At 42.8% G+C, this 15,864-nt stretch overlaps 1 protein-coding gene across 5 annotated transcripts in view; it reads right to left on the bottom strand.

Moving 5' to 3' along the window:
- GRIN2D (glutamate ionotropic receptor NMDA type subunit 2D) overlaps positions 1-15,864 on the bottom strand; it is a 1,339,090-nt gene that overhangs the window by 330,426 nt on the left and 992,800 nt on the right. The window lies entirely within an intron of this gene.

Genomic DNA, 15,864 nt, shown 5'->3' with positions numbered 1-15,864 from the left:
ACAAAATTCTACATTTCTGAGTACCTCTGTTTTCTCAGGTACATGTCTACATGCCTTCCAGTAGTTGTAAATATGAAATGGATAATGCCCTCCGTTACTACATGAATGGTTAAGCGTCCTTGGGGAGGAACCATTCCTCCCACAAACAAGCCTGGGCCTGGGTGATCAGTACCAGATCCCGTTATACTTATCAGTGCTTCTATTTTAAGAAAGCATCATTAACAATGACATTTACATTTAATAGATAGATAGATAGATAGATAGATAGATACAGTGCATCTTAAAAGTATTCACAGCACTTCACTTTTTCCACATTTTGTTATGTTACAGCCTTATCCTAAAATGGAATAAATTCATTTTTTTCCTCAAAATTCTACACAGAATACCTCATAATGACAACGTGAAAAAAGTTTTTTCGAGATTTTTGTACATAAGTATTCACAGCCTTTGCCATGAAGCTCAAAATTGAGCCCAGGTGCATCCTGTTTCCACTGATCATCCCTGAGATTTCCCTACAGCTTAATTGGTGTCCACCTGTGGTAAATTCAGTTGATTGGACATGATTTAGAAAGGCACACACCTGTCTATATAAGGTCCCACACTTGACACTGCATGTCTGAGCACAAACCAACCATGAAGTCAAAGGAATTGTCTGTAGACCTCCAAGACAGGATTGTCTCGAGGCACAAATCTGGGGGAGGGTTCAGAAAAATATCTGCTGCTTTGAAGGTCCCAATGAGCACAGTGGCCTCCATCATCTGTAAATGGAAGAAGTTTGGAACCACCAGGACTCCAGCAGCTGGCCGTCCGTCTAAACTGAGCGATCAGGGGAGAAGGGCTCTAGTCAGGGTAGTCAGGGAGGTGACCAAGAACCCAATGGTCACTCTTTCAGAGCTATTGCATTCCTCTGTGGAGAGAGGAGAACCTTCCAAAAGGACAACCATCTCTGCAGCAATCCACCAATCAGGCCTGTATAGTAGAGTAGCCAGACGGAAGCCACTCCTTAATAAAAAATCTCATGGCAGCCTGCCTGGAGTTTGACAAAATGCACCTGAAGGACTCTCAGACAATGAGAAACAAAATTATCTGGACTGATGAGACCACTCATCATCAGGCCAATACCATCCCTACAGTGAAGCATGGTGGTGGCAGCATCATGCTGTGGGGATGTTTTTCAGCGGAAAGAACTGGGAGACTAGTCAGGATAGAGGGAAAGATGAATGCAGCAATGTACAGAGACATCCTTAAAGGAGTGGCTTCAGGAAAACTCTGTGTCCTTCAGTGGTCCAGCCAGCGCCCAGACTTGAATCCAATTGAACATCTCTGGAGAGATCTGAAAATGGCTATGCACCAATGCTTCCCATCCAACCTGATGGAGCTTGAGAGGTGCTGCAGCCAGAGGAGCGGTCCCTCTGGCGCAGTTGAGATAAAAGTTAGTAAGGTACCTAGACAGATTGAGGTGGTAGGGGATTCCATTATTAGGAAGACAGATAGGACAATCTGCTACCGGGACCATGATTTCCGTACGGTCTGTTGTCTCCCAGGTGCTCGGGTGCGGCACATCACGGACCGGGTAGATAGATTGCTGGGAGGGGCTGGGAATGATCCAGCGGTCTTGGTGCACGTTGGCACCAATGACAAAGTTAATGGAAGGTGGGATGTTCTTAAGAAAGACTATAGGGAATTAGGCAAGGAACTTAAGGCAAGGACATCTAAGATAATATTCTCTGAATTATTACCCGTGCCACGTGCTAGCCCAGGGAGACAGGGGGAGATTAGGGAGGTAAATGTGTGGCTTAGGGATTGGTGCAGGAAAGAAGGGTTTGTGTTCCTAGAACACTGGGTGGACTTCTCAGTCAGGTGCCATCTTTTTTGTTGTGATGGACTGCACCTGAATGAGGAGGGGGTAGCGGTGCTGGGGGGAAGGATGGTTAGACGGTTGGAGGAGATTTTAAAGTAGGTGCCTGGGGGGAGGGTTTAGCAAGAAATTACGGGTCATTCAGTAAGAATAGCAGGGGTGGCGTTAGTGAACAAAACGGGGGAGGAGTAGGGGGGAGGAATAGAGCAGATGGCAAGGGTAGTAACATGGGAACTAAAAAGGGTTTTAGAATAACAGTAACGAATGACGATTATGGGTCATCTTTGCTGCATAAGAATTATGATGTCCCTACCATAAGGGGAAATACATATCTCAATTGTATGTATGTAAATGCTAGTATCCTTACAGGTAAAAAGGGGAATCTAGAAATCCTCGCAGCAAGCAAGGAATATATTATAGGCATTACTGAAACATGGTGGGACGAATCTCACGATTGGACAGTCAATCTAGAGGGTTACACGCTGTACAGGAGAGACAGACTAAATAAACGGGGTGGAGGGGTATGTCTTTATGTAAAAACACTTCTAAAACCTGTTATACAGGAAGATATTCAAGAAGGGACTGTAAATACTATTGAGACGTTACGGGTAGAAATTGCATGCAGGGGTAAAGGAATAAATAAGTTATTATTGGGGTTATGCTACAGGCCGCCTGGTATTAATGTGTCTGACGAGAAATTGTTACTGAATGAAACTGAAAGAGCAGCAGGAGTAGTGATGGGAGACATTAACTATCCCGAGATAAACTGGAAAATCAATTCATGTGATACTGCTAGGGGCAATATGTTTTTAAACACGCTAAATGATAATTACTTTGTTCAATTAATTGAGGAACCAACTAGGTTCAATGCAATCTTAGACCTGGTATTAACTAACAATGGGTAATTGGTATCAAATATTGAAGTAGGAGAGCCCATAGGTAACAGCGACCACAATATGGTCACATTCAATATCAGTTTTCATAAGCAGTCCTATAGTGGCTCAACTAGGACTCTAAACTTTAACAAAGCCAACTTTGACATGATGAAGGAAGCATTAAGGGACACTGAATGGGAATATTTGTTTCAAGGAAAAAATACTACAGAGAAATGGGATGTATTAAAATCACTGCTAAGTAATAATACTCGTAACTTTATTCCCACCACCAGCAAAAAAAGGAATAAAAATCCCAAACCAATGTGGTTTACAAAAGTCATTTCAGCACTATAAGGACTGTAACAAAATATTGCAAAAAAGGAATAAGAGCGGCTAAAGTAGAAACTGAAAAACTAGTAGCAAAGGAAAGCAAAGTGAATCCCAAATTTTTTTTAAGTACATCAACAAGAGTCTAAATAAGGAGAATATAGGCCCTTTAAAGGATAAGAGGGGAGTCTTAATAAAAAATGATAATGAGATAGCAAACAAGCTAAACAAGTTTTTTTCATTGGTATTTACCAGAGAGGACCAAATGCTGGGTCTAACACAAAATCTCAACAAAGATAATGTCCCACTGCTAAATGATTATTTATGTGAGGAGGTAGTCTGTGACCGATTAAAAAAGTTAAAGATTAATAAGTCACCTTGTCCCAATGGAATTCACCCAAGTGTTCTTATGGAGCTGCACGCTGAACTCGTAAGACATCTATTTTTGATCTTCATGGATTCGGTTAAATCAGGTATGGTTCCCAAAGACTGGCGTATAGCGGAGGTAGTGCCGATATTCAAAAAGGGGAGCAAAGCTGAACCAGTTAATTATAGACCAGTTAGTCTTACATCTATAGTGGGGAAAGTATTGGAAGGTATGCTTAGGGATAGTATTCAGAAGTTCCTTGAAACCAATAAGGTCATTAATAGGAACCAACATGGATTTGTGAAGGACAGAGCATGTCAAACAAACTTACTCGGCTTTTATGAAACAGTTAGTGCGAGCCTTGATCAGGGTAAGGAGGTGGATGTAATCTTTTTAGACTTTGCCAAAGCTTTCGACACAGTACCACACATGCGACTTTTCTGTAAGCTACAAGAAATAGGGCTAGGGAGCACAATATGCACTTGGGTCAGAAATTGGTTAGATAATAGGGAGCAGCACATTGTGTTAATGGAACCTTTTCAAATTGGACTGAAGTGCTAAGTGGTGTGCCACAAGGGTCTGTACTTGGACCACTTTTGTTCAACATTTTCATCAACAACCTAACAGAAGGTCTAGAGAGCATGGTGTCAATTTTTGCAGACGATACCAAATTGTGTAAGGTTATACATACGGAGGGGGATGCTGAGTCTCTTCAGAACAACTTAATTAAACTGGAAGCATGGGCAGCAAAATGGAGAATGAGATTCAACACATACAAGTGTAAGGTAATGCACTGTGGTGGTAAGACCAAAAATAACACCTACATACTAAATGGGGTAATATTAGGGGATTCTGTACTGTAAATAGACTTAGGGGTTCACATAGATAACAAATTAAGCAGCAGTACCCAAAGTAGGAGTGCAGCAAAGAAGGCTAATAAGATATTAGCATGCATAAAACAGGGAATTGATGCAAGGGTTGAGAGTATTATACTCCCATTATATAAATCACTAGTGAGGCCAAATCTTGAATACTGTGTGCAATTTTGGGCACCATATTAAAAAAAGGATATCCTGGAGCTAGAAAAGGTTCAGAGGCGGGTGATTAAACTAATCAAGGGCATGGAGATGCTGGAATACGAGGAAAGGCTTGCAAGGCTAGGCATGTTTACATTGGAAAAGAGGAGATTAAGAGGGGACATGATCAACATCTACAAATATCTAAGGGGTCAATACTCAGAGCTTGGGAGGGACCTGCTTTCTATAAGGTCAGCACAGAGGACACGTGGTCACTCGCTTAGGTTAGAGGAGAGGAGTTTCCGCACATTGAGGTGAAAAGGATTTTTCACAGTAAGGACAATACGTGTTTGAAATTGCCTGCCTGAGATAGTAGTAATGGCGGACTAGTCAGCACCTTTAAGAATGGGTTAGATAAATTCTTATTGGATAAAGATATTCAGGGTTATGGTGCGTAGGCACGCATTATAGTTTATATAACTAGTCCTAACATAAAAATAACTAGTCCTATAATAAGACTGCATAGGAGACCACAAATAGGTTTAACTCGATGGACAATTTCTTTTTTCAACCTCAGTTACTATGTTACTATGTTAGGAATGGGCTAAAATGCACAAAGATATGTGTGCCAAGCTTGTGGCATCATATTTAAAAAGACTTGAGGCTGTAATTGCTGCCAAAGGTGCATCAACAAAGTGTTGAGCAAAGGCTGTGAATACTTATGTACATGTGAATTCTTAGTTCTTAATTTTTAATAAATTTGCAAAAAATCTCAAAACAACTTTTTTCATATTGTCATTATGGGGTATTGTGTGTAGAATTTTGAGGGGGAAAAATTAATTTAGATAGATAGATAGATAGATAGATAGATAGATAGATAGATAGATAGATAGATTTCAGCAGTGGAAAATAAAATGAGTATGTCATCCCAGACAGAGAAAATACATGCAGCATGAAATGAATACATGCATTGTCTATTCAGCAGCTCACTGCAATGGAAAATTACATTTTATACTGATAAGACAGGAAATAGTACAGATCCCTCATTCCCAAATGTGTCATCCCACTAGGTTCTCATAAGTCAGTATGTGAATCAGGCTGCTTCTGCTGCACCATTACACAGCCATCTAATGTCATTCACCCGTGTCAGGGCACAGCATGTTTCTCCAAATGGTAATTAATGAATGACCTGGGGAACAGGAGTGCATTCTACATCTAAGATGCCAAAACACTTTCCTTGCTAATCAGTCTGTATTCCTTTGCCTGGAATACTCATTTATTGCAGAGCTGCATTTAATTTTATTTGCTTCCTAGCTCATTATTTTTCTACTGAAGTCTTACACTCTGAAAAGAAATGCCTTCCTGTGCCAGGTACTGTATAAGTCATTGGGGATCATTTATCAAAGCTGTTATTTCCTGCTTATTGACATTGTGCCCATTGTTACACCATTCTCCTGTTTTCACAGATACTGTACAAGCACAGAGAATTGCAACAAGGTAGCAATAGTTGTGGAATTGATACATTTTTTCACAATCTGATTGGTAGTCCTGGTGAACATCAATAGATTGCAAAGTTTTTGAGATAAGTGCAATAATGAACTGGAAGGTGACTGGGATGTGTATATTTATGAGTATATTCAATTAGTGTTGAGTTTTCTGACAGCCGGATAATCGGCACTAATTCAATCTGTGTGTATTCAATAGTGGGCGTTTTCGCCCATTTTTAATTCATTTTCGTCCATGCCTTTTCATTTTTTTTTTTTTTTTTTGTTGAATCAGCATGGTCGAAAATGGACCTAAAAACTGTTGAAAATGGCTGAAAATTCGACAAAACATGTGAATCGGTGGCGAATTCGCCGATCCACGTGGTTTTCGCCTGTGCAGACTTTTTAGCCAGTCGTAAAAACGGCATGGGCATTTAATGTAAATTTGACCTAAAAACGTGCGAAACGTGCAATTTTTTCGCCTGGTCAAAAAAAACAGCACTAATTGAATTCCCCCTTAGAGGTAATCCTAATGTGGTTAGAATACACAAATCCTTTCTAGCAGAAAATATCAGCCACGATTAAACATTTTAATTGTTGGAACTCTACATTATACAGCAAATACTCACTATTTCCATACAATGGATTTGGAAGAGATGTGGGAAGAACATTAACATGAGCACATAAATTAGTACAAATAAAATCTCAAAATGTAAATTTGGAGGTTTTGATAATAGATGTACTGTTGCTGTTACAAATATATCAATAAGGGTTAAAAGTAGTATGTTTCAAGGGTGGCCTGCACAGGGGCCCATTAGTTTCTATTTTTCCAAAGTTGCTCAGTTACAATGTAAGCGCCCAAGTGGCTAGTTTGGTAGTCTGTACTGGGAACCCATTATCATACTGTAATACAGTCAGGCTTTAGGGCCGTGGCTCCTATAGAACACTCGTATTGGCTGCCTGCCCCTAAACAGCCGATATTAAAATTACTTTATAATGCAATATTTAGTATTCCATTGGGGTCATTCTCAGTTTTAGACACAAGTATTTACATGCAATTTGTAATTTAGAGAAAGGCTATCTAGATTTTGAAATTTTTCTGTGTGCATATACATATACATAAACTTATTTTATTCATATAATAAATATTACATATATATTTTACATAATTATGTTTTAGGTGTAGTGAGTTTTCCTTTTCTTTCTATCTCTGGCTATCATTGAACAAGATAGGCACCACTTTTTTATTTTTGTTATTAATACCTTTTAGACTTGGATAATTTACTGGACATCTATTTCTAGCAATAAAAGTTACGTAATGTATAGGAGAGTTGAGTCAATCTTTCAAAATTCAATTTGAGACCAATTTGTAAATGCTACATACTACATTGTGATCATTAAAACCACACTTGCTGCATTATATTTTTCAATAAATAAGACTTCTGAATGCCTTGGCAAACTGAATTACCAGCACTGTTTTGTTCTTGGCTGCCATCAGTACATATCTGTCAATCATCATCTCTATCTTGATCACCATGAGTGCATTTACAATTTCAAGATATGTATTTCTGAGTGTTTCATTTGAAAGGGTTGTAGTTCTATTTCTTTCTTTCAAGTATATCATTTTCACAATAATTGAAGTTATATTTCAGGTTTACAATGACAAAATGCAATTGAAGTTATATTTCAGGTTTACAATGACAAAATACATTTTTAAGACTTGCTAAACAGAGTGAAAACATTCTGGTGATATTTTCTATTTTCTATATTTTCTATAACCACACAAACTATAACAAGGAATCCAATGGGGTGGGGGGAAAATGTCCCCCTCAGCAGCTGACCTGGGCTCCTCTGCTGCCCATAGTTGTTTTTTTTCTGGAGGAAGCGTGGCCACGCCTTCATGATTTATCCACATCCTCCAGCACTCAAACCCCACTCAGCTCTCGGCAGCCCTGCCTATAGCCATACAAATGTTCTAGTGGTAGTTCCTATAACCACTTAAACATTCTGCTGGTATTTTCTATAGACACACAAATCATAACCACACAAACGTTCTGTTGGTACTGTTTAAATCAAAATATTCTGCAATATATACAGAAAGTTTGTGAAACACATACTGTAATATTCTTATAAAGGACAGTTATAACAAGATGTGTTTTGCAGTGAGACAGAGTACTATAGTCAGCAGTGTATTACTCAAGATATCTTTCAATTGGCAAAGGTATCCGGGAATAAAAATTCACTTGACACAGCAAAACTTTTCTCCTTGAACACGGAGTCATTTTGTTTTTTATTAGCCATCAAATTTTACACAGATTAGACCTTGTTTATGAAATTGCACAGTTTAGCAATTTGCAATCATATCAACTTTGGATGGATCAATTTACTCATCTCTAACATATAACAGCAGGGCCGTCTTATAGGCCTTGTATGGCATGGGCAAAGCAATGCACTGGGTCCCCTACCCACCCATTCATGGAAAACATTTAAAATAAAATCATAAATTACCCCTCCTTTGTTCCTTTGTTTCCACACTATCTCATCACATGATTCCATACAGTGAATAGCTTGCAGCCATCCACCAATCAACATGCTGACAGCCGTTCATTGTATGGCTGCAGGTTAGGAACAGGTAGACAATGCCTTGCCATTCTGATTGCTTGTAACTCATAATCAGAGCAGCATGGCAGCATTTTCTACTTTCCTTGCAAAAGGTTTTGGAGGCACTTGTCCAGGGACAGATGTCCCATACCCAGCCTGCCAATGCTTAAAGGCCTATAGAATAGTGGGGCGCTGGGCAACTGCCCGGTGTGTCCATACGGTAAAATGTCCCTGCATAACAGTCATTTATACCAGGGCTATAACTAGGTGTGTGTGAGTGGTGCTGTCACTGAGGGTGCAAGGCCTAGAGGGAGACACCATCTCTGCAGTGTTTTTACCTTTTCGCTTCCAGTAGAATCATCCAGGAGCACCCTTTAGCCTCCTGGTGTTGTGACTAAGGGCCTAATTCAGCATAGATCACAGATGTGCAAAAAAATCTCACATCTACAATCCATGACACTGACATGCCGGGTCCTGCTCCCTATCCCCCCCCCCCATCCACAAACATGTGAAAAGATTGCATGGCAGCAATGCTTTCACATGTTTAGGGTAGCCCTCTACCTAGGGTGTAGTATGTCTGACCGGCGGAGAACGCCGGTCAGCATACAGACGCCGGGATCCCGGCAGAATACCGGCGCCGGGATCCTGGCGGGGAGGGGCGAGTGCAGCAAGCCCCTTGCGGGCTCGCTTCGCTCGCCACGCTGAGGTCACCACGGGTTCTATTCCCATTCTATGGGTGTCGTGGACACCCACGAGTGGAAATAGTCCCTGCTGGTCGGCATGCTGACCATCGGGATAGTGAGGGGGCGGGATGTCAGTGGAGGTCATGTGACCGCCGGTCACCCAACCGCCGGTCACATGAATACCACCCCTCTCCCTACATAGCCTAGCAGCGAAGGCAGGAGTATACCCGCCATGTTTTGGGTCGCAGTGGCTTCATTGTCCGGACCGAGCACCCACAGCGGCACTGCAACGCTCCTTAAATGCCAAGTCGATGCACCTATGTGAATTATAAAAGCCACATGAAGTGATCACTGATTAGAGGTTTCTACCCGCTGCCAGGCAGCATCACTGGGGAGCAGAGTATCACTCAGCTGTCCTGACAAAACAAGTAAATCAGGTGAAAAAAAGCTTTTCACTGTGATAAGTGGTAATAAAAAAAAACATTATTATTGCCCAAAGATAGTAAATAGGCATTTTAGACACAGTCAATAGAAAGTTTTCGATCGCTGTAGCTCTTTTGGTTATATCACTTTAATAGATCTTAAATTTATCAGCATGATAGAACATAATATTGGCTTTGTTTACTGTTGAGTAAAGTCACCTTATAATTACTGTTGATTGTTAGCGTAATATATGACATATTTAAATTACAAATAGTATTTGGTACATTTGTAGTATTACTTACCTGTAGTCATAACAAATACTTTACTTAGGAGTAAACAATAATACAAATGTAGTACTTGGCATTTAACTATAACATTTATTTGAGTTTGTTTCTTATTTTAGATTTTCTTTTTTCACTTTTTTTTTTAATATGGTGGTTTATTTTTATTGCCCTTATGCTGATTTATGCCTAGCATTTCACTTTTTTGTCTTTAATTTACTCAATTAAAACTGGTACAGTATTCTTTTAATGTTTCTCAGTCTCAATTTTTGCATTTCATTGTAGTATGTGCTCTATATTAAGCTTATCTTGTTCTAAACATGTTGGCCACATTTTGAATCTTTACGTTTCTTGTTTTTGGTTAAATGAGTTAAATAAATACAACTTCTGATTTATTGCAGATGAAATTAAAATTGAATATGGCACTAAAACATTACTGTTTGCCCAAAGTAACACTGTGTGATCTTTTGACAACAATGTAACTTTTGTAATCATTGTAGAACAATTGATGTAAAAATTGTGCATGGATGGATTATTAGTGCATCCCCATTCTCTTCCTCAATGGACTATATTTAGCTCCTGCAATCTGATACAGATTAAGCTAGTAATTAAACTGATGCATTAGTTGTAATGAAATACATCTTACACGTGATTGGATGCCATTACCTCCAGTGCATCACTGTAATGGTTGTTTGGTACATCTTCCAAATCTAACTTATACCTACATGGGTGCTACTAACCAGTAAAAAAAAGATTCAATCTATTCATCTTCTTGGGTGCAAATCTAGGTTACAAATTGAAAAAATAAGAATTTACTTACCGATAATTCTATTTCTCATAGTCCGTAGTGGATGCTGGGAACTCCGAAAGGACCATGGGGAATAGCGGCTCCGCAGGAGACTGGGCACAAAAGTAAAAGCTTTAGGACTAGCTGGTGTGCACTGGCTCCTCCCCCTATGACCCTCCTCCAAGCCTCAGTTAGGATACTGTGCCCGGACGAGCGTACACAATAAGGAAGGATTTTGAATCCCGGGTAAGACTCATACCAGCCACACCAATCACACCGTACAACCTGTGATCTGAACCCAGTTAACAGCATGATAACAGAGGAGCCTCTGAAAAGATGGCTCACAACAATAATAACCCGATTTTTGTAACTATGTACAAGTATTGCAGACAATCCGCACTTGGGATGGGCGCCCAGCATCCACTACGGACTATGAGAAATAGAATTATCGGTAAGTAAATTCTTATTTTCTCTGACGTCCTAGTGGATGCTGGGAACTCCGAAAGGACCATGGGGATTATACCAAAGCTCCCAAACGGGCGGGAGAGTGCGGATGACTCTGCAGCACCAATTGAGAGAACTCCAGGTCCTCCTCAGCAAGGGTATCAATTTTGTAGAATTTTACAAACGTATTTGCTCCTGACCAAGTAGCTGCTCGGCAAAGTTGTAAAGCCGAGACCCCTCGGGCAGCCGCCCAAGATGAGCCCATCTTCCTTGTGGAGTGGGAATTTACAGATTTTTGGCTGTGGCAGGCCTGCCACAGAATGTGCAAGCTGAATTGTACTACAAATCCAACGAGCAATAGTCTGCTTAGAAGCAGGAGCACCCAGCTTGTTGGGTGCATACAGGATAAACAGCGAGTCAGATTTTCTGACTCCAGCCGTCCTGGAAACATATATTTTCAGGGCCCTGACAACGTCTAGCAACTTGGAGTCCTCCAAGTCCCTAGTAGCCGTAGGCACCACAATAGGTTGGTTCAGGTGAAACGCTGAAACCACCTTAGGGAGAAACCGAGGACGAGTCCTCAATTCTGCCCTGTCCGAATGGAAAATCAGATAAGGGCTTTTACAGGATAAAGCCGCCAATTCTGACACGCGCCTGGCACAGGCCAGGGCCAACAGCATGACCACTTTCCATGTGAGATATTTTAACTCCACAGATTTAAGTGGTTCAAACCAATGTGACTTTTTGGAACCCAAAAACTACATTGAGATCCCAAGGTGCCACTGGAGGCACAAAAGGAGGCTGTATATGCAGTACCCCTTTTACAACGTCTGAACTTCAGGGACTGAAGCTAGTTCTTTTTGGAAGAAAATTGACAGGGCCAAAATTTGAACCTTAATGGACCCCAATTTCAGGCCCATAGACACTCCTGTTTGCAGGAAATGTAGGAATCGACCCAGTTGAATTTCCTCCGTCGGGCCTTACTGGCCTCGCACCACGCAACATATTTTCGCCAAATGCGGTGATAATGTTTTGCGGTTACATCCTTCCTGGCTTTGATCAGGATAGGGATGACCTCATCCGGAATGCCTTTTTTCCTTCAGGATCCGGCGTTCAACCGCCATGCCGTCAAACGCAGTCGCGGTAAGTCTTGGAACAGACAGGGTCCTTGCTGAAGCAGGTCCCTTCTTAGAGGTAGAGGCCACGGATCCTCTGTGAGCATCTTTTGAAGTTCCGGTTACCAAGTCCTTCTTGGCCAATCCGGAGCCACGAATATAGTGCTTACTCCTCTCCATCTTATCAATCTCAGTACCTTGGGTATGAGAGGCAGATGAGGGAACACATACACTGACTGGTACACCCATGGTGTTACCAGAGCGTCTACAGCTATTGCCTGAGGGTCCCTTGACCTGGCGCAATACCTGTCGAGTTTTTCCCAACGGTTTATAATCATGTGGAAGACTTCTGGGTGAAGTCCCCACTCTCCCGGGTGGAGGTCGTGTCTGCTGAGGAAGTCTGCTTCCCAGTTGTCCACTCCCGGAATTGCTGACAGTGCTATCACATGATTTTCCGCCCAGCGAAGAATCCTTGCAGCTTCTGCCATTGCCCTCCTGCTTCTTGTGCCACCCTGTCTGTTTACGTGGGTGACTGCCGTGATGTTGTCCGACTGGATAAACACCGGCTGACCTTGAAGCAGAGGTCTTGCTAAGCTTAGAGCATTGTAAATGGCCATTAGCTTCAGGATATTTATGTGAAGTGATGTCTCCAGGCTAGACCATAAGCCCTGGAAATTCCTTCCCTGTGTGACTGCTCCCCAGCCTCGCAGGCTGGCATCCGTGGTCACCAGGACCCAGTCCTGAATGCCGAATCTGCGGCCCTCTAGAAGATGAGCACTCTGCAACCACCACAGGAGGGACACCCTTGTTCTTGGTGACAGGGTTATCCGCTGATGCATCTGAAGATGCGACCCGGACCATTTGTCCAGCAGGTCCCACTGGAAAGTTCTTGCGTGGAATCTGCCGAATGGGATTGCTTCGTAGGAAGCCACCATTTTACCCAGAACCCTTGTGCATTGATGCACTGAGACTTGGCTCGGTTTTAGGAGGTTCCTGACTAGCTCGGATAACTCCCTGGCTTTCTCCTCCGGGAGAAACACCTTTTTCTGGACTGTGTCCAGGATCATCCCTAGGAACAGAAGACGAGTCGTCTGAACCAGCTGCGATTTTGGAATATTGAGAATCCAATCGTGCTGCCGCAACACTACCTGAGATAGTGCTACACCGACCTCCAACTGTTCCCTGGATCTTACCCTTACAGGGAATCGTCCAAGTAAGGGATAACTAAAATTCCCTTCCTTCGAAGGAATATCATCATTTCGGCCATTACCTTGGTAAAGACCCGGGGTGCCGTGGACCATCCATACGGCAGCGTCTGAACTGATAGTGACAGTTCTGTACCATAAACCTGAGGTACCCTTGGTGAGAAGGGTAAATTTGGACATGAAGGTAAGCATCCTTGATGTCCCGAGACATCATGTAGTCCCCTTCTTCCAGGTTCGCAATCACTGCTCTGAGTGACTCAATCTTGAATTTGAACCTCTGTATGTAAGTGTTCAAAGATTTTAGATTTAGAATCGGTCTCACCGAGCCGTCCGGCTTCGGTACCACAACAGTGTGGAATAATACCCCGTTCCCTGTTGCAGGAGGGGTACCTTGATTATCACCTGCTGGGAATACAGCTTGTGAATGGCTTCCAAAACTGTCTCCCTGTCAGAAGGAGACCTCGGTAAAGCCGACTTTAGGAAACGGCGAGGAGGAGACATCTCGAATTCTAATTTGTACCCCTGAGATATCACCTGAAGGATCCAGGGGTCTACTTGTGAGTGAAATTCATTGAGACGGGCCCCCCACCGTGCCTGATTCTGCTTGTAAAGCCCCAGCGTCATACTGAGGGCTTGGCAGAGGCGGGAGAGGGTTTCTGTTCCTGGGAACTGGCTGATTTCTGCAGCCTTTTTCCTCTCCCTCTGTCACGGGGCAGAAATGAGGAACCTTTTGCCCGCTTGTCCACGAAAAGACAGCGCCTGATAATACGGCGTCTTCTCATGTTGAGAGGCGACCTGGGGTACAAACGTGGATTTCCCAGCTGTTGCCGTGTCCACCAGGTCTGAAAGACCGACCCCAAATAACTCCTCCCTTAATAAGGCAATACTTCCAAATGCCGTTTGAAATCCGCATCACCTGACCACTGTCGTGTCCATAACCCTCTACTGGTAGAAATGGACAATGCACTTAGACTTGATGCCAGTCGGCAAATATTCCGCTGTGCATCACGCATATATAGAAATGCATCTTTTAAATGCTCTATAGGCAAAAATATACTGTCCCTATCTAGGGTATCAATATTTCCAGTCAGGGAATCCGACCACGCCAACCCAGCACTGCACATCCAGGCTGAGGCGATTGCTGGTCGCAGTATAACACCAGTATGTGTGTAAATACATTTTAGGATACCCTCCTGCTTTCTATCAGCAGGATCCTTAAGGGCGGCCATCTCAGGAGAGGGTAGAGCCCTTACAAGCGTGTGAGCGCTTTATCCACCCTAGGGGGTGTTTCCCAACGCACCCTAACCTCTGGCGGGAAAGGATATAATGCCAATAACATTTTAGAAATTATCAGTTGTTATCGGGGGAAACCCACGCATCATCACACACCTCATTTAATTTCTCAGATTCAGGAAAACCACAGGTAGTTTTTCCTCACCGAACATAATACCCCTTTTTGGTGGTACTCGTATTATCAGAAATGTGTAAAACATTTTTCATTTTTCATTGCCTCAATCATGTAACGTGTGGCCCTACTGGAAGTCACATTTGTCTCTTCACCGTCGACACTGGAGTCAGTATCCGTGTCGGCGTCTATATCTGCCATCTGAGGTAACGGGCGCTTTAGAGCCCCTGACGGCCTATGAGACGTCTGGACAGACACAAGCTGAGTAGCCGGCTGTCTCATGTCAACCACTGTCTTTTATACAGAGCTGACACTGTCACGTAATTCCTTCCAACAGTTCATCCACTCAGGTGTCGACCCCCTAGGGGGTGACATCACTATTACAGGCAATCTGCTCCGTCTCCACATCATTTTTCTCCTCATACATGTCGACACAAACGCAGCGACATACAGCACACACACAGGGAATGCTCTGATAGAGGACAGGACCCCACTAGCCCTTTGGGGAGACAGAGGGAGAGTTTGCCAGCACACACCAGAGCGCTATATATATATACAGGGATAACCTTATATAAGTGTTTTTCCCTTATAGCTGCTGTATTTTAATACTGCGCGTAATCAGTGCCCCCCCCCCTCTCTTTTTTAACCCTTTCTGTAGTGTAGTGACTGCAGGGGAGAGCCAGGGAGCTTCCCTCCAACGGAGCTGTGAGGGAAAATGGCGCCAGTGTGCTGAGGAGATAGGCTCCGCCCCCTTATCGGCGGCCTTATCTCCCGTTTTTCTATGTATTCTGGCAGGGGTTAAATGCATCCATATAGCCCAGGAGCTATATGTGATGTATTTTTTGCCATCTAAGGTATTTTTATTGCGTCTCAGGGCGCCCCCCCCCAGCGCCCTGCACCCTCAGTGACCGGAGTGTGAAGTGTGCTGAGAGCAATGGCGCACAGCTGCGGTGCTGTGCGCTACCTTATTGAAGACAGGACGTCTTCTGCCGC

This window comes from Pseudophryne corroboree, chromosome 10 (assembly GCF_028390025.1).
Source record: "Pseudophryne corroboree isolate aPseCor3 chromosome 10, aPseCor3.hap2, whole genome shotgun sequence".
Classification (NCBI taxonomy): domain Eukaryota; kingdom Metazoa; phylum Chordata; class Amphibia; order Anura; family Myobatrachidae; genus Pseudophryne; species Pseudophryne corroboree.
The sequence above is the reverse complement of the archived record's forward strand: the minus strand, read 5'-3'. Positions and strand labels throughout refer to the sequence as shown.